At 28.4% G+C, this 20,692-nt stretch overlaps 1 protein-coding gene across 1 annotated transcript in view; it reads left to right on the plus strand.

Moving 5' to 3' along the window:
- The window catches only part of LOC148238556 (lachesin-like), a 108,886-nt gene that overhangs the window by 81,180 nt on the left and 7,014 nt on the right, over positions 1–20,692 (plus strand). The gene's annotated exons all lie outside the window — the stretch shown is intronic.

Consider the following 20,692-nt stretch of genomic DNA (forward strand, 5'->3'; position numbering starts at 1 on the left):
AGATTTAAACATATACATATAAATTATGTCAAATTTTACTTTATTCAATAATTACGTTAATCAATATTTAAATAAATCCTACGTGAAAACTCTCACGTAGATTGTCAAATATTAATATTAAATTTACATTATTTAATTTTATTGACACATCATTTTATTATTCCAGTGCTATATTGATTATTCCAAATTCATAATTATATAAAAAAATATATAAAACAGACCTTTGTTCCACAGAGATAAGATAACTATATCCGTACGCAAAATTTCCTGCTGAAATTCAACCCTCTAGCTGGACTTAGTACATTTAATACTATGGTTATGATTTTTAAACTAGAATAAGAGATTTTTTGCAATAAAATCGCTATAAGATTATTTTTTTTTTAAATCTATGTTGTCATAAAAAAATACTTTACTTATTCATAATAACTTTTTTTAACCTATTATCATTTGTAGCATTTTTGACAAATAACAAAAAATTCAAAAACCTCATTAATATATATATATAGAATTATTACGTATAGTTAACTTTGACCCTCAATTATGCTTTTATGTATGATATTTAAAATTGCGTTTCTTAAAAATCCTACATGCATTAAATAAAACAATAATAAATTTTATGTCAGTGAATAACTTCAAAAAATATTATTTGTAACAAGAAATATATTTTCATTAAAGTAAAACAGAGAGAGCAAACAATAGCAATATGTTTCCACCCCCAAAATCGTCACATTAGCTCAATACTTGAGAATATAAATAGGTCTTACACCTTCCTAATTTAAAAAACGTATCAAAATATATGACCTGTTGATCGTGAAGTGATCTGGTATTATTATTTTAATCTATTCACTAAAACAACAAATATTAAAATAACAAAAAAAAACACTTATTATATCTAATGATATGCATATTTTAATAAACACTGTTTCACGTTAAAAATGTTGCTAACCACTAGCTTAAATTCTAGTATCAATAATATTTTGCTTTTAACTAATTTTGTCATCTGTAAAAATAGATTAATTTAATTTATAGTATGACATTTTAATTGACTATTTAGAACCTTGGATTTTAAGCTCAATTTATATTTAAAAAAAAATATTTTGCAATATAATCAAAATATCTTATGAACATTCTATACTTTTAAACAATATTATATTAAAAAAAAATATTTTGCTAAAATTAAATTATTTTATGTAAAATATTTACATTACTTTGACAGGTTGATGGTATTAACCTTCAACTTTGAGTTTATTTTACAATAAAATGATTTGAACATGACAATTTCTTATTACTATAGTTAGCATAATATACTTATAGAATGTACAATAATATGATATTTTTATATTTATTTACTTTGTAATTAAAGCTTTTTAATATTAAAATCCAGTTCTGCGGTTAATTTATAGCTATGCAAATATTCATAATTTTTCAGTAAACCGATTTTTCTTTATTTTTCTATTTTTTTATTTTATATATTAATAGCTAAAATGCATTTATATAATATTTTAAGAATGAATGAGGCAAAATCTATTTTTTTTTAATTAAATTTTTACGTTATTTAACGTTTTTTCTTATTAATGTATAAAATTAATTTTCATATTTTTTTAAAGATATAGTAAAATGTGAAAACTATAATAATATATTTGTGTTTGTTTATTGAACCTTATTTTTTTCACTTTAGTTACACTAAAGTATGAAAACATCAAGGACGTTAAAGTTAATAAAAAGCACTATTTAAGCAAGTTTTACTTATATTTTTAACTTTAAACATTTAATATTAAAAGCTATAAATTACTTTCCATCTAATTTTGATAAAAAAAATGTTATTTTCTAGTTTAAAAATCATATATGTAGGTATATAACAAATTTTTAATTAAAGACTCCATAAAAAGTTTTATCTAAGTAAAAAAAAATATTTGTAGAATTACAGATTAAACTTATATAAGCAAATCAGATATGAAACATCTATAAAAAATAGTATTTATTGTGTTTGATTTGGAACAAAAGCAATTTTTTTATTTTTGTAGCAAATATTGCAATATATATCTAATTGAAATATATACTAAACACATTTATACAAGTTTTTTGTGTTCTATATAATTCAAGAATGAGTGATATTGTGTAGCTATTCAAAGTTATGCTTTATATTTTATATATTTTTAAGAAAATTTTTATATTAACCAGTTTGTTGTAGCCTTATAAAAAATATTAAAAAAAATATTTTTTAATGCTACTTTTTGTGAAATTTAAAAAAATATTTTTTTTATATTTTTTTAATAAAAAGTATGAGCGTAAATCGACCATTTGTATATTGTTAATACAAATTAAACATATATTAGCATAACACAAACCATAGGTTCTCAACGCTAGAAATATCGCAATGGACGAATCTTGGTGGGCAATGCTGGCTCCAGTGGAATTGGAAAATAGGGGCGATGGAAGACACATGAAGGGCGATTGAGAAACGTTCAAAAAATATGTTTTTTCCAAAAAATTAATTATTTATAATAATTTAAATATTTTTTGCATAAAATAAAATGCGTTTTAGGTTAAAAGTAGCTGATGTAAATGTTTTTTCTAGGTACCGTTAGGTTAGGTTTACTTACATTTACGATTTTTATAATAGAAATTCTCATTTTAAAGGTAGCTTTTATGCTTTTATAAGTAGCAAATAGAAATATGAATAGCAAATAATATTTAAATTTTATAAATGGAACTGTTAAAAGAACAAAAAATAATTATTTTAATAGCAAAAAAATATTCTCTTTCTTTGATATTAGTCAAAATATTGCTAAAAATCTTATGTAAAAGTGTGCATTTTTTAATTTATTTTTTAAATAATATATTTAATTTAAATTCTATATAGTATTTTCTTTTCAAACTAAATTTAAAATAGCACAATGTACATAAATATTTTTGTAAAATAAAAAAAATATATTGCTAAAATATATTGTTATATATCTTTGCAATAGACAGAATAAATTGAAGACATTGAAAAAAATAAAAATTATTTTAATGAACTATGTCGCTGGATGTATAATACATATGTTTTAAACGCATGAAATGTGCCGGACATCTGTCGTGCATATACGACTCAAAGGCTGCAAAGTGGTTAACCTTAAAAAATATGGTGGGTCATCAAAGCGATTGCGTTGATTAATAAACAATGCAATTATGATTGTATATTTATAATAAATGATAGCGGGTCTCAAAAATGAACGTTGTCAAGACAACTTGGACGCGAGATGGTGCGTCGAAACAGCGGTGGTGAAAGGATCCAACCTACCAGCCCCTTCCTATATTACCTAATTGAAGCTAAAAAGTTTTTCAATTAAAAATATTAATAAAATAAAAGCATATTAAGCTTTTTTCATTAAATAAGCTATTTGGAGAAACTGAATACGCGGCCGTTTTGTTTGGCGGCGCCTATTCGTATACCAACTCACACATACATACATACGTGCCCATATCGTCTGGGGGTATTAAAAGCCCCAAAGCCGCAAACGCACCGCAATTCTAATTTGTCAGAGTGTATCCGTAGCAGCTAGCCAAGTTTCATAAATTGAATTAACGTGCGGCAACACCGCCCCGCGATGCCAGGGTCCATTCGGCTGAAATTTAAAGTAGAAATCAGTGTCCGGAACGTTCAGCGCAAATGTGGAATAAGCGTGAATGGCACCGCCATGCGCCACTGCGCTGCTGTCGTAATATTAATAACTCACTGACTAAACTTTACGACCGAACTCGATTAGGTGTTGAAACCGCGACATGGCGCTAATGCCGTCGTAATGGTGATGATCATTCGGAAAATTCGTCATTTCATTCCATTACCCTCTACTTTTTTTTATAAATGCTTGAAAATGTAGTAAGCATTATGCTTTGTGGTAACCAGTTGCAACCTAGAGTCAAGACTAGCACAACATGAGACCCTACCTAATATGCATAATTATTTGCAAGACTGTACAGGTCTTCTTAGGAAGATCTGACTGACTAAATATTATTTTTTTATGAAAAGCACACACAGTTTGAGAAGCAGAAGCGAAGTGATGGCTCTGGCGCAATTTGTTTCGCTACCAGATGTATCCATACAGATAAATAATTTATACGTCTCTCTAAATATATATATTATAGATTTAAAAGAAGCTTGCACAATAATTTCAGAACTTTGAATTAAAAAAAAAAGTATTTTTTCTGTGTATTAAAAGTATGATTATGCATAAACACATTTTAAGAAACCTTTTTAACATTCGATCCTCGTCTTTATTTAATTACCTATCGATGTACCTTTAATGAGCTTATCTTTTTTTTATTTAGCCCAACCAAACCGTTGGGCTAAATGTGACCGAAAAAGCAAAAAAGTAGGTATCGGCATGCAAATTTAAACGGTCGATGCGACACCGGTCGAATGACGTATCAAATATACTGGGGTCCCGTAATTATTATTTGCATATATTCGAAACGTCGACCTCCCTGTGGACCTCTCGCGGGTCCAAGCCGTAGCCAAGCCTCTGTGCAAACATTTGTCGGTTTCGTTTCAAAGCTACCGTATAGCTTTGTGCGAATCAAATGCATGTCATGCCGAATGAGTGAATTTTGCTAACATTTTCGACATTACACAGAAAGTAAATATGTGTACAGATTGTAACATTTAAATTTATGTTTACCTATTTAAAATGGCACTGAATAACACTAGTATACATTTTACTACAAGGATATAGTAACCTGAATATTATGTAAATTTACGTAATTATTTCATATATGCGAACTATTGATAAAATAGTCCATTTAACCCTTTCCACGCTACGCACACTAAGATGGACAGCCGAGTCAGGTCACTAGCGTGAAGCAAGTGTTACGGTTAGCTCGTTAGCGTAGTACAATTTCATTATCATAATTTTTAATATAATTAAATGTAGAACAATGAAATAACGTTGTTGATCTTTATTTTTAAAATACATGCCATAAAAAAACATAAAAAATTGTAAGACAATTTTCGCAAAAGTATGCAGAATAAGAATCCATATCGATAAACATATTTTGTATCACATCAAAAATCATTGCAAACGATATTTGGAAACTATGGCTATCAACAAAGCGTCTTTATAGAGAATACTGTGTTTGATCACATTCTACAAAAAAACCCTGAAAAAATTATACGTCTAAGTACTGTATGGAATATGTTGTACCGTTTTAATATATAAAATATTTATCTTATTTTTAGAGAAATTTATATTTTGCAAAATAAATATACTAAAATACAATAATAAATTAAATTTATAAATCACCGCCCAAAAAATGTTGTGTTTATTAATTTTAAACTATTTTCAATAATAGTTTACAGTTCATAAATACGTATCACCCATTTTAGTACTGATTAGACCCAACTCTACTTCCTAAGAACTGCAAAACATTAGATACTGTCAGTTTTGTGTAATATTATACATTGGTCGGTATTATTATCATTTTTACACAAAACTCACTCACTTTGAAAAAAATGGCAAAATTTAATCGGTGTTAACATGTGTTTTTGTAATTTTTCTTATAAATGCTGATTTTTTATAAATAATATACGGATGTGTAAAATCGATTGTATTCGTACAAGTAATAAATAAATATAACTATGATAATAATAAGACGTTTGCAAGTCTATATTCACATCTGGGTATAGCATGTTTACTGCATTCACTACATAATTAAATTTGATACTTTTATATGTATCATATTATTTAACATATGTACAAGCAAAAAAGTTACAGATTTATTTCGATTATATTATGCTCAATCACACTAACTTGTAATGTAAATTTTAATTGTAATGATCATTTAATAATATTATTTTTGAATCCTAAAGGTTCAAAAGATCATCTCTTGGACCCAGAAAAATTGTTTTGCTTAAAACGTTCATTGAAAAGCAACTCACATAATATTCAACCTTTAGAAACTGTGTTTTTATCGTTACATAACTCTAATTTTCCTGTTTGTTTCGAGAGCAAGTATTTTTTTTCTTGCTATTATTTTAAACCATAAGATTTCAAAGATTATTTAACATTATTTACATTGCAAATAATATATGTAAATCAATCGCTTTATATTTTTTATATTAAAACTAAGGTCATACGTAAAAAATATTTTTTTACATATCAATAGCTTAAATTGCTAACTTAATATTTGAAAATTTCATAGAAGAAATAAAAAACTAAATAGACAATAGTAGAATAAAACAGTATCTTAATTTTGTATTGTTTAACTATTGATTTAAGAGATAGCAATTTTTGAGCATGAACATATGCCGCAATCTTCTGATCCCTACTAACGTACTTGGTGGGGATACAGCGGACCCACACTAGCGTGAGTATACCGCCATAAAAAAACTAGACAAGACAAACTCGACTTCATTGCCCATTTATGTTTGAATTACTAATTTGGTTTATAGACAAATTTCCAAAAAAAAAATTGTTTTTTTTTTAATCAAAAATTAAATATTTTGCAATTATTCATAAAGTTTTATTTGTTAGTTTTAGTTAATAAAAAGAATCTAGATCAAACAAATTTTAATTAAAGTTGCGTATTTTTTAGATATATAGATTTTTTCCTTTTAATTTATATTTGATTACGTCAGAGTGAATTTAAAAAAAATCTGAAATCATGTTTTAAAGATTAAAATAACATATTGAAGTTACATATTACAAAATTAAATTAATGAAAATTAGCAGTAATTCATTTTTTTATCACATTCTGTAATCATTATAGCTTTTTCTTTAAAATAATATTTAATAGCAATTATATTATTAATTTAAAAAATCTATTTGCGATCAATAAAGCATTAAGTAATTACTTTATTTTTTAAGAATTAATAACAGTCAAAACTATTTTGCAAAATCATTTTTTTTAATTTAATAAAACGTAATTTTTCTGCTAGACCAAATAAAAACCATAACAATTAATCGAATTTTTGAACCCTTTATAACAATTTTGTAAATATACAAAAGGTAAAATGTTATATTAAAAAAATACATTATTACTTAAGAACGCTTTGGATAAAAGCATATAATTTTATTAAGTGTAAGTTTTACTAATTTAGCACCGCTAGTATCTAAAGAAACATTATGAAAAACGCCATTCATACAAGGACTGACAAAGTCAGTAGATAGTGCCTATCTAAGTTACAAATACTGACACTTAGATTAGTGTCTTGAAAGAGCATTGTCAAATATTTTTAAAAATAGTTATACACAAAATAATTCTTATAAAAAAACCAACAGACAGCAACATAGTGTGTTTTTGCTCCAAATCATCGAATTGCCCAAGCAGTCAAAAATATAAAAGAGCCAAGCACTTTCTATTTTTTATAAAAATACAATAGTATACAAGCGCGAACTTTGGGTACTTACGACACTTCCTTTCGAAATACACTTCCAACAAGATTGGGAACTACAAGTCGAAACTTAACGTTTATACTACTTTGCTATTGAATTAAATTTAATTTATAATTCTTTGCTACTTAATTCTATATATTTTTTTTATTATCTTATTTCTTCATTTGTAAATAAATTAAAGCCTTATATTGAAAAACAATACAAATGCCATATGACAATAACAATTTTCCTCGTCGACTCGGAACCAAACAATAGTCCACCATACTTCTTAACGTACTGAGCGCATTCTGTGCCATCTATGCGACTACTTTTCATTAACATACACACGTACTTATGCACTTCTTTTGATACCGATTGCGAGCGGTGTTTAGAGAGAGAACCAACTCGGCTGGAGGGTATAAAGCCGCAACTCCCCGCGGGAAGAGTGTGAGTCTATGTATTAGTATATACCCATGTGTACGCCATGTACCTCGGGCTATAAATTTAGCCAAGTGTTTTAATGTCACCGAAACTGTTTCGCATTATACAGATACGAGTATTTGGGTATTTGCATTTTTTTTTTAAATACTAATATACTTTTTCTAGCAAGTAAAAATGGCAAGATGGCAGAAATAAAAATAAATTACGTGTACACCGCATTGGTAAGTGTTTTACCGCAACCACGTCGATATTTTTAAATCAGTTTGCGATTAGATTATGTAATCTAAAATCAAATATTTAGTTTGAATCTATTTTTAAAATATTTCTGGATATTTAATAAAATAAAGTCACATCCAAGTATACATACCAATATATCATGGTTTTAAAACCGCACAAGCTTTTACGTTTGATTAGTTAAAAATGTGTTACATAATATAGTTTTGGTGAAAACCTGTTAGGTATCATGCGCTAATTATGTAATATACATTAAAAATATACCATATATTATTTATGCAAATGTATGGTAGTTATATTGTTGTATGAAATAATATTAATTATATTTGATACTTGTGAAAATACTATTTAATAGCCAACGGCGTCCAAATATTTTATTTTTGATCACGATAAAAAACTTGTCATACGTGTTAAAAGCGCAATAAATTAAATCAATTAATATTTATAACCCGCTAAGGTCTTGCCAAAAGCAACCAGAGAAATGATAAGCTACTATTTACCAGATCTTTAACTGTCACGCAAAATAAATGTTACAATAAGGTAGAAATAAACAAATTTAATTACATATAAAATCGGATATACATAGCTCCTATATTGACCAAGGAGTTGATTTAAACTCATAGCCATGTAGAGCTACTCCGACCATTGTCAGAGACGAGAAATACCCTAAAATCGGCTGCTTCCCTCTATTTACGATCGTAATTTAAAATTTAAACCGACCTCTAAAGTCGATTGTATGTTTCAGACGCAACTACGGTTACTAAGCTATGAGAACTTAACGTACACATATTACAAAAATTATTTAAATACATTTTTTTGCGTATAAATAATGGTACTATATATAAAATAAAATCTACTAGTTTTATGAAATTTTTAAACCATTAAATAATAAATCTTTTAATAGTACAAAATAAGTATTAGATTAGAATGGGTAGTCTTAGAGTTTACTTGCTCTCAAGAGTTTGGAATTGTTTACGGCTGTTTACGGCAATTAAAGAATCGGTAATGAGAATTTTGGTCGGTCAATTGCAACGCTTCATAGACCCACAAAATATGTTCACGCATTAAAATTAAAGCTGCCATGTGACCACTTTCGGTGATCGTTGACAAGGAATTAAAATAACAATATTTTTGTGCAGTGTAGAACGCATTATTTTACGCGCATCCGTTTCAAACAAAGAGTAGCTTTTCAAGGTGCTTACAAGTGATTCGGTATGGTCCATGAAATATTTACAATTAATAGCGCAATTACTTTGCCCAGAGCTCTCTGAAAGGCCTTACTTTTGATATGAGTCTGTATTTATTTTTATTAGTTATTAATTGTGATTAAAATGACTTCTAAAATTATTGTGCAGATGAGTGAAATCTCTAGTTTATTTGCCCAATATCAAAATATATACATATATACAAAAAATTGGGGTTGTCCTAACATAACAAAAATAATCGGCGATTTGCCTAGATGCAGTGATTGCGTTAATGTATTTTTTATACAAATATTCAAATATTTTTCTGTACAAATATTCTTGCTTGGTAATAATTTACATCCAGATCATAATAATTCAATCCGAATGCACTACTTCGCAGGAGACACGATAAATTATTTTTACATCAACCATAGTGTTCGCTAAGTGAGCAACCGACTCTAGTCTCTCATGGGTTCCAGCAATATGCCAATTGGAATTCCAGTCACGTATGCTCGAGAGCTTGGATTTTTCTCTTTTGCACAACATTTCCGCGTTTTCCATCTTCAGAGCCTTAAACGTGCGTAATTACCCAACTCTCTTTTTTGGGCCCGTGCGATAGTATAGTGAAGCGGCCGCGCCGGGCCGCAATTGCCCTTCACGTTTTATTTATATTCGAAATATGGTAAGGTCCCTATTCAAAGGGGCATTGTGTGTCCCCTGTTTTTGCCCCTTTTTTACATAAATTCCGCCGCAAACGATTCGCATGTGTCATATTCAGGTGACATTACACACTAGTGCCTATGCCCGACCTAATGGCCTCTTATTTTCGTAAGGGCCGCACAATTTATTGAATTACCGAAATGAAATGAAGTTTGAATAAAATGTTGCCATAAATTCGTGGCCAGGGACGGACTTGGCGTGATTTATGTCGATTATATTTTTATTTTTATATGTCGGAAAATATATTTTAGAGTTTTAATCGCAAGATTTATTGTATCGTTGGATGAAAAAGTAAAATGCTTTTTGGCATTTTAATTAATGAAAATTTTATAATATTTACGTGGACGTAAAATACAAAAAAGCTTTTTATAAAACCTTTTTTTATAATCACAGGGCATGGTAATATAATATCCTAATTATCCCATTGATATAAGGATATATAAACGAGTTTCAGTTTTTACTATCTCTATTACATATTTTTAAATTAAAACATCATGCTACGCAGCTAAATTCACTTTAACCTTTTGCACTCGATAGTGTTTTTATATTAAGTAGGTAGTATACTTGAAACAATATAATAACAGGAATTTATAATTAAAAGATAAAATCAGTGACAAAACATTTAAATTGTGGGTGACCACTACTTTTAAGATATTTATGACATGAAAAGAAGAAATACAGAACGGCCCTTTTTATTTACATCTGCACTTTAACTTCTGATACTGTGGCGTTTAATAGAGACACATATTAAATAAATCATATTTATATACAATTATTATTTTAACAGTATATAAAAAAAAAATTATATTTCACAATATTTTTGCTAAAATAATATAAAAGTTATAAGATCTAAATTACTTTAATACCTATTGGTATTTTGATAGTTCTGTTTTTGATGGACCACACAGACTCTCATCTGTGGGGGGCTCTTATTCTTAAACTCGCCTATTTACTGTGACTAAAAGCGAGTATTTAACAATAGTGCGATTACACAAAAGCTCTCGTTACGACTAAAACTAAATGGTTTTTTCATAAATAACACGCAAAAATTTAATGAATGTGTATTTGTTATGAAACGGTCACGGGAAACAATATATCACTGAAAGACAAATAGCACCATAAAGCCACAATATTTCTGTTACGCAAACAAATGTCACTTATTTCGTGTTCTAAGAAGCGAGTGCAGCGATTGGCTGGATGATCGCTGTATGATTGTGATTTAAGAGCGAGCTTTGCAGCCCTGAACACATAAGGATAGACATAGGCAGTTACCTAGCAGACTCTGGCAGATACATGAATGGACTAGCAGATTCACCCCTATTTAAACAATAGTCTATTTTTTTATCTATACAAGAGCTTCAGTTTAACTTTTATTCGTTTAACCTTTGTGAATATCAAAATCAATTCAAATCATATTTAAAAATTGATTTTAAAATGTAGATTTAGAACAAATTAGTAGTTCAGATAAAGTCGCAATATGACGCCGGTAAGCGACGAGACCGAATGCCTACTGACTCCCGGGGTCGGTCGATAAGAAGATAAAACAATTGCCCATAAACCAGTTGTATGTCTTCATAATTACTAAGTGATTTTAAGATGCTATATGAATAAATTACCCCTTGTGAATACATACATACACACTGAGTGAAATTTGCAAACCCTTGATTAAGCATATTTTAAAGTCAAATATACTGTAAGCGCATTTAAAAAAAGACGTTAATACATCGTAAATAAATAAAAATATGTTTATATATTATAACTTTATACAATATCAGGTTTAAGTCAATCTCCTCATCTGACTGTCACTGTTATATCTGACTTTATACAAATCAACCGGCAAACACGAGAATCGATTCGTACCAATAGGGATTAACTAATAGCATTATTCAGTATATTAGCCAGTTACATTGCTGATCGTTATCGGAGTCTTGAATCGCACAGTTCTCTGCACTAATGCCTTAATGCAGTGGCAGTACAAAGCCTAATGGAGGGGTGCACCAGGTGCATAATAAGCTTGTCCGAGATTTGACCATTAGCTGTGCGAATTTCTGTTCGTTAAAATGTGAAAATTCGCTTTATTTAGAGTCGGAGAAAATAAAACTAGAAATTTAAAAGTTTGCTAAGCTTGAATTTAATTTATTAATTTTTTTTTCAATTTTTTCCTGAGACTATTATTACTACAAACTTTGTTTTCCTTACTGCTAAGTACACTAGTGCAATAGGATTATTAACGCTTTTTGTTTAAACTTAAAAGGTATGCGTTTTAATTTAACTGGTGCTTCAGTTGGTCGTTACTTTCTGAAGAAGAACGCCCAGGACCTTCTTTATTATATATGTCTTCAGAGCACAGTATTTTTAGAATAACATTTGCTTGTGCCTTACGAGTCAACACCTTATCAACGATTTTTTGCTACCTGGTGCAAACATTAAAAAAAATACATGGACACCTTTTGAATTACAAGATGTAATAAAAAATGTGTTGCTACATATAGTATAATTTTTATTCTGTAGCTAAAATGAAATTAAAACCGACACCTTATTAATTAATATTAAAAATGTTTTTTTTTTATTTTTCTAAAAAAATATTTATTAAAAATCAAAAGCATTTTTAACTCAAGTCATCGGCAGGTTAGAACAGTTAATGATGGTAGATTTGAATTTATTACATAATGTATGCCTTTGTGACAGGTTATTTAATTATTTTACGTACTTCATGTTTGTGTACAAAAAGACGGTTTCATTAATTAAAAATTAATTATATATTTTCTAACTAAAAGATGTTTGATATATATTTCAAAACATTTATATCTATGTGACTTTTATTTAAAATGTTTTTCAATAACTTATTAGGCTCATAAAATATTTACGCTGAAGTCATATGTATACGTTTTTAAATAAAGAACGAAGCCGACTTCTGTTGAAATTTGAAGGCTCCACTGGCAGTATTTGTATAGTTGTTTTTTTACATTCACACATATATATATATATATATATATATATATATATATATATATATATATATATATATATATATATATATATATATATATATATATATATATATATATATATATATATATATATATATATATATATATATATATATATAATACATGTGCATGCTTACTAGTCTTTTGCATTTTCCGACTAAGCAAAATGCATTTTCGTTTAACCTTAGCAACGAGCGAGCCTCTGATTGAAAAACATGCGATAAATAAACAAGCGTTTGATTGAACATCGAATTTCCATTAGCCACTTTTCCATATTTATTTTGATATTTTTCGATCTAGCGAAATGTAACAATGCCGTGGAAAAATAACAAACTAGCGACACTGGCACATACGCAGAGTGAATCACTGCGGCACAGTGGAATCATACACCTATACTGTGCCAATATTCAATATAATTTAGTGTGAGTTTTATAGCACAAAAGTGTGAATTTTAATTTTAATTGTTAGCAGTTCAGATATTTAAATACAGATAGGTTATGGATATGATGTACCTTTCTTCACGATTCTAAGTTTAGATTTGGACTCATCATACAATCGTAGTGAAAAGCCTGCTCTTTTTAGATACTGTTTTAAGGTTGTACAGTGTAATCTGTGTCGATTTACCATGAGCTCCACTGAATGTACTCAACTTGTGTTATTAAAAGTAAAGTAGAAAGAATGTGTTCTGGCTTGAATACAAGCATAATATGTTTTTATCTGGCCTCTTTATGACTAATCAATAATGATTTAGACTGTCTGAGTGCTGAAGACGCGTCTAGCTAGTTTTATTAAACAGGTAACAGTTGAAATTGTAATCTATGTGGTTTTTTACCTGAATAATTTTAATGTATTGTAAATAAAAGTATTTATTCTTTTATTATTGAATTAAGCTAGTCTTTAAAAAACTCCGTTTGAAACGCGTCAATTGCACCGAAACAATTTTTTACCGTCATATCGCTAATATATTTTCCTTAAAATTTCTTTCTGGCGGTCCATTTAAATGTCAGTTTTATAAACAAACATAAACTTTTACATACATTTTAATTAGGTATAACAGCTGATTTATATTATTAAATTAAATATAGGAAGTTTAAAAAAAAAAAAAAATATTAATATAATTTTAAAATAACTTTTACAGAGTAAAATGAAAAAATACTTAAGATAAAAGCGGTTCAGCGGTATCGCCGTACATGTACGGCAGTCGGTTTTTTACTTTTTTAAGGTACCCCAGCTAGTTATATATTTATATATTTAACTTAATAAATAAAATTATTAATTGTATATGATTTCTATAGAAATAATATCGATAAATTATATATTTTGCGCACCATATTTTATATATGTTTATGAAAATAAATTGTTTAATGACTAAAATTTTGATTTTGCACTATTTTTACATTTTAAAAATAAATAAAATCTAAAAATATATTTTAGCTAAATATGCATTTTTTTAGTATTAGAATGCGATATTACGTTGCTTTGTATTGTAATTATATGAAAATTAGTACACGTTGTTATGTGATTCTATTCGGTTTTATTTTATTTTTTAATATAATATTTTTGACACGAAATATATTTATTCACCCCACTGTGCGGCGGGTCGGCACGAGAGAGAAAAAGTGTCGGCGCAGGGGCCGGATTCAATCACATAAATTAAACAAACGCAAATGGTACGGTCTCCACTCGCGGGCGACCATCGTTTCGAATATTGTGGGCCACTTTGTTGCGTTCGATAAAATTGAACGCGAAAAGGAAGTGTAATTTTTTCCGCAGTGCTTCGAGGGGTAATTTTTTTATATAAAAATATGTATTGCTACCTTGCAATTTGCGGTCGGGAACGTTTGCGTACATTTTTAAGAAGATTGCTACGTTGTATGGTATGCGGGAGAGTATCATTTTTTATAATTAATTATTCAAAAGATACAAAGGAAAGAATGACTGTGACTATGACAGTAATTTATGACCATGAAAAACACTGAAATATTATTGTGATTCAATTTTTATAATCCAAATATTCAGTTAACCATATATTGTTATCGCGTATTATCAGACTTTCAGGGACTTTTTAAATAAATAAAATTTTCATGTTATCGTAGACCGACTAAATATACTATATATATTTTTTATTTTTCGAATATTTAATGGCATCTAATATTGTTAACCTAGGGTCCTACATTTCTATTGGGTGTAGATATAGACACACATACTATTATCAAATTCCAATTACCTAATGCAAGATATTGTCGAACAAGATAAATGTTCACAGGTCGATGGCAAACCGACCGTTGCTTTGTGGTGTTCATCAAGAAAAACAACATGGAGATATCTAGTGTAAAAAAATATTAATATACCAGACGAAAGTTCAAATTACAATATATGAAAATGCATGGAAAATAAGCAATAGGGCACTACATTCTTGCTATACTTAGGGATGGTGTCGATAATCTTAAAAAGCCTGGCTTTTCAGCTACAGGCTTTAGAATGCTTTAGAGTCGCGATTGCGTCTCATATTCTTCAGCGGTGCGGCCAGAAAGTCAACGCTTGAAAATGCTTTTAAAATAGCCATCCAGCTTAGTATTTTTTAAGGCGATAAAAACAAGAAGAGAAAAATAATTTATGTTGCATAATATACACATTTTCTATGTGTGCCTTTATTTCTTAAATATTTGTTTAAAATATGTCTGTCTATTCTAGAAAAGAGCGCTTAAAGTTGTTTAATTCAAAATATATTTTATTTGTCAATTAGCGTATGGCTCCTAAAATATTGAAATAACCAGGGACCTATACTGTCAATCGATCAAATAAACAGTCAATTATTTAGAAGATTCTTTGCACAACTGTGATCTGCTAACACGTCATCGCACATGAACGCATTTAAACCGGTTATTTTAGGTTTTCGTTCAACTTAAAGTTTATTTTTATTTACCAATAAGGGGGTTTTTCTGTCTATCCACTGCGGCGCTCGCGGCTTTGAGATACATATGGAGCACAAACAGGGCCGGTTAGGCAAGGGGGTACTTGCCCCTCTCGTCGGCCTTTTTTAAATTTAATATCTGGCCGTAAAGGGAGCCCCCAGCAGACAGACAAGCAAATTGTTTTAAGCCGACTCCACGGACGTTGCATTTTTTTTCCGTGGACCCGCCGTGCCCCCGGCTCACCCCCGTAATCATGAGCCACCACCGGGTTATGACCGGCGGTGAAAAGTTCGTGCATGCTGGAAAATACGATGACACACATAAGAGTCGTTTAGTTTCGAAAGCAGCAATAAATACTTTTGGACTAATTTCGGAAATCATAAAAATTTGGAACAAATTTCAAGTTATTTATAACACTGTTTCATCTGAGTTATTTTTAATTTTTTTTGCTTTTTGTATACTTCACTGGTAGCGTATACATGGTTTTATGATTAATATTATCATTTCAAATGTTGACCGTTTGAAGACCAAAACAATTAAAATCAAAGAGCAGTTTAAGCATGGTTCTGAAAAACATTGTTAAGCATTCATTTACATGTGATTTTTAATTATAAAACATGTTTTTACTATAAAAATCTACATTTAACCCTGTTTATTTTTAGGCAAAAAAATATTAGCGTCTGATTTTGTATGTAGATCTAAAAGTTTTACTCAAAGAGCAGTTTAAAGTGGTTTAAAGATACGTCATTATCTCATTTGCTGAATGATTTCTATGTAAGCAAGAGAGAAAGCTAAAATTAGTATTTAAAAACTTATGGAAAATTAAAGAGTCATAGACATATTCATAAAAATTTACACCGTGTGAATTACAAAGATCCGTTATCTTTTATCTCTCCTACTAATTAATTTTTATAATCAATCAATATTTAATTTTATATTTTTCAGATAGATTTTCAGTGCTTGTTTAATATAAATAAAATAACTATGACTAATTATAGCTGTGAACAATCAGCGAGGAAACACAAAAAATGGTAATAAAACATAAGAAAAAACTTGTGTAAAAGGCTACATATTTATTTTTTAAGGTAATCTAACATATAGTTAAGAAGAACTTTTGAACTTGCTTTAACTTTTACTTAATTTAAAAATTACGCTAATGTACAATTTTTTAGTTAAAAAGTAAAGTGAACTAAAATATTGTGTTTGATCCAACTGATTAAACACAATATTGTAAAATAAGCATACATACAACATTTTAACAAAACATAAAAATAAATCGGGTTATGGTCAATGACTTAATATAATATTTATAACAATATAACAGCAGCAGTAAAATATACCAAAAAAGAATAATATGATTGCCAAAAAAAATCGATATACACAAAAGTTTTCTTTCATTAATAAATGTTATTAATATTTAATTATAGATTATGCACATATTTAAAAATATAAAAACTACTTAAATATCTAATGGTGTGTGTAAATATTTTTTCAGTAAAAAATAAATTGCTAGTGATTTTTTAATATAAAGATAAAATTCTCAAGAATATGTTTATCTACAATACATATTTGAAGCAAAATACACAAAACTGATAAACAAATAGTTAATATTCAAAAAATGGTAAAATAAATGTTTACAATAAGCATATAGAATTATTAATAAATCGATAAAAAAAACTATGACTGGTTAAAAAATCGATATTCTTAAAAAAAGATAAGGGTCTTTTTAATATTTTTTAAACAATATTTATATTTATTACATTCATTTAGTAAGCGAATAATAAAATATGTTTATTACATTTGATCTTTTTTATAGCTCTTGATTAGTAGAAATAATATTTTAAGTTTTTAATTATTAAACAATTCATAATCATAACTTTTTTATGCAAATAACAATACTTCTGTGATAAATCACGTTTATCGTGAGTGGCATCGATTTTTTATGATGCCTACTAACTGTGATTTCTGTACAAAATAAAATATTACAATAAAATAAAAACTGTAAAACTAAAAGCAGCTTTTTAAAGTCGAGGCTTTTACTTTGAAATATAATTTTAAAGTAAAAGTTATATTGTGATAAAATCAATAAATATAGTGAGCTAGCTAAATATTTTTTAAACTAGGCTTAGTGAGTAATATAAAATTTTTATATAAATATAAAGTTTTATTAGATTGTCGCGGCCACAGATAATTGTGACAAAACTAATGGCCTTTTAGTTTCTTTAGAATATTTAAAAATATAATTTTTTGGCGTGACAAGCAAAGCACTATGCATATCCAAGTGAAATATTAGTATTTTAAAACATTTTATTAAAACTTTCAGATCCTAATATAAAATAAAAAGGTCAATGCCGAATATATACGCAAAACTGTTATTATCAAGAATTATTATTTTAATTACAGCTTAAAATAAATCAGAGCTGAGCCAAAATCGTACCAAGCGGAGCTACGTTGAATCGACCGAGACGAATTAAAAGCCGCTTTCTATTTTGCGCTTGTCAAGCTAAGAAAACAACCAATTTTTCCAGAGAACTAAAATACTTGCTCTCTTTAAGTTTCATAGAGTTTGCAGCCTTATATTATGGTAACTGTAACATAGATTCTGGATATTTATTTTTTTAACAAAATATACACCAACTAAAAAACAGTGTTGACAGACAAATATTTTTAAAAAATATTTACTAAAGCCATATTTATTTTAAAGCTTGACGACCCATAAGGATGGCATTCATATATTTCAGTTCAGGATAATTACAAACATTCAGACTTTGCACGATCGCTGTAAATATGTATGTACGTATCTCAAAACTGGTTATTACGTATTCGAGCGATACAGTGTGACTTAAAAAATATGTGTTTGTATTTGAACATGCGCAAAGTTCGATAAAAATATATTTTATCACGTATATTTGTGTTACTATTAACTGATACTATAAATAAACATTTTACAAAGTCACAATGTGTGATGGATTTATATAACTATGTATTATATAAGATTATAATTATTTTTAAAGTGCATATATCGCTATTAGTACATATTTATTTAACTTATCTGTGTATATTTTTTATCATCGTACTAAATTTAAAACCAGATAAAAAGACTTTTAAATATAAAAATAAAAACGGTGAATTACGATTATGTAATTAACATTTTATACAATTATTAAAAAAGTAGTGTGCAAAATATAATTTATTACATAAGTCAGTTTTTTCTAGTATCTTTCTAATGTTATCAATATAAATCAATTATCGTTGTAATATAACCGATGTAAAGAGATTTTTACATCGTTTTTTTAACCTCAAAAATCTACTATTATGTCGTTTAAAATTAATTATTTAAATTACAGTGGATGTGACTTTTAAGTGAACTTACATTTTCATTATTATAAATATAATTTCACTTTTTATTATATTAAAATCATTTATAGCCTTCCTTAATATGGCTCCATTGCCTGTAATCTTAAGTAAATACTTATTTTTATAAAAAATTTCTGTTCTCAAAAGCATACAAGAAAATATATCTTATGTCAATTTATTTATCAATTTCAATTTATCAAATATATGAAATAGAAATTGCACATTGACTCTTTTATTTTCGTATTTGAGTAATTCAAATAAATTCAAAGTACATTCAGCCGCAATATTGAAATCAATACAATTTTCAGCAGTTCCCTAACCGGTTTGGACTTGCAGTCTAGTTTCGAGACTCTGTCCCCCTTGGGAGTCAGAGCAATTTCAAATCGCAATTTATTTGCCGCCCCGTGTAAAATTCTTAGACTAGGTACTGCTTATTTTCTCCTACACCCCCCAGGTCAGTTGTTCGAGTGGGTGGTGGGAAAAAATAAACAAACTGGCGCCGTTTCGCCATGCGTTTCGCCTCTCTCCAACCGAGCCCCTATTTCGAGTTTAATAAAGGCGGCGAATGAGTGCCCTCGGCCGCCGATTAGGTTGTTAAAGTGAGAATGAATTTTTTTTCGTGTATCCAGAGAAAAGCCGGTTAATTTTCGACAAAAGTTTTTTTGCACGCGGTGGAAAAAAATGTTTTTTAATTAATACTTTATGCGGTTAAGCGAGGGTTAAATGCGAAATTTTGCATATTAATTATAAGGATCGGTGCGAAATGAATAAAACGGGGTGTTATATTGATGGGATAAAATTTTAGATCTTTTAGTATGTGATAAAAAAATATTTTATGTTCCCTCTTTAAGTGTACCTTAGTTTACTCCAAGAGTTAACTAAGTTACAATTGGCAACAAAGTATTGTCAGTCAACTCTTTGACAAACTGTAAATATTTTATTGTATCTATCAACCCATTGCATCAATACCGTATTTTTTTTTTGTAATACAATACATATAAGACCTCACAATTTGGCAATCCGTTTTATCCATAAATAAAATCGACATATATATTTCTGACGTAATGTGCTGGCTAAATTTCTAACATTCTTCTAAAGTCATACATGAATTCTTAAAAAAGAAAGACATGTCTAGAATATATCCACCGAGATGGTAGGAATATACTGCCGGCTTTGAAAGGCAATTTGTTAGAGCAAGTCTACTTCCATAAACAATTGAGATCCTCCTGCAAGTCTGCACTTTCTTAAAAATTTTCAAGTCATTTGCATATAATAAAAAAATTGAATGGTGCATTGCTGTTTCTATGTAATTATTCAACAATAGAAACAGCAATGGACCCAAGTTTTATTTTTGAGGTACTCTAGTCGGGGTTTTATAACGTTTTGAAAAAGAGTTTTTATACTTGAACTGATATATATTGGTCAAGTAATTTGAGAATAGCTTTATAAGACCTTTAGAAAACCCGAAATTAGATCATTTTTTTACAAATAATGCATGA

Source organism: Plectrocnemia conspersa, unplaced genomic scaffold (genome assembly GCF_051122295.1).
Source record: "Plectrocnemia conspersa isolate PC_06_02 unplaced genomic scaffold, ASM5112229v1 ptg000001l, whole genome shotgun sequence".
Taxonomy (NCBI): Eukaryota; Metazoa; Arthropoda; class Insecta; order Trichoptera; family Polycentropodidae; genus Plectrocnemia; species Plectrocnemia conspersa.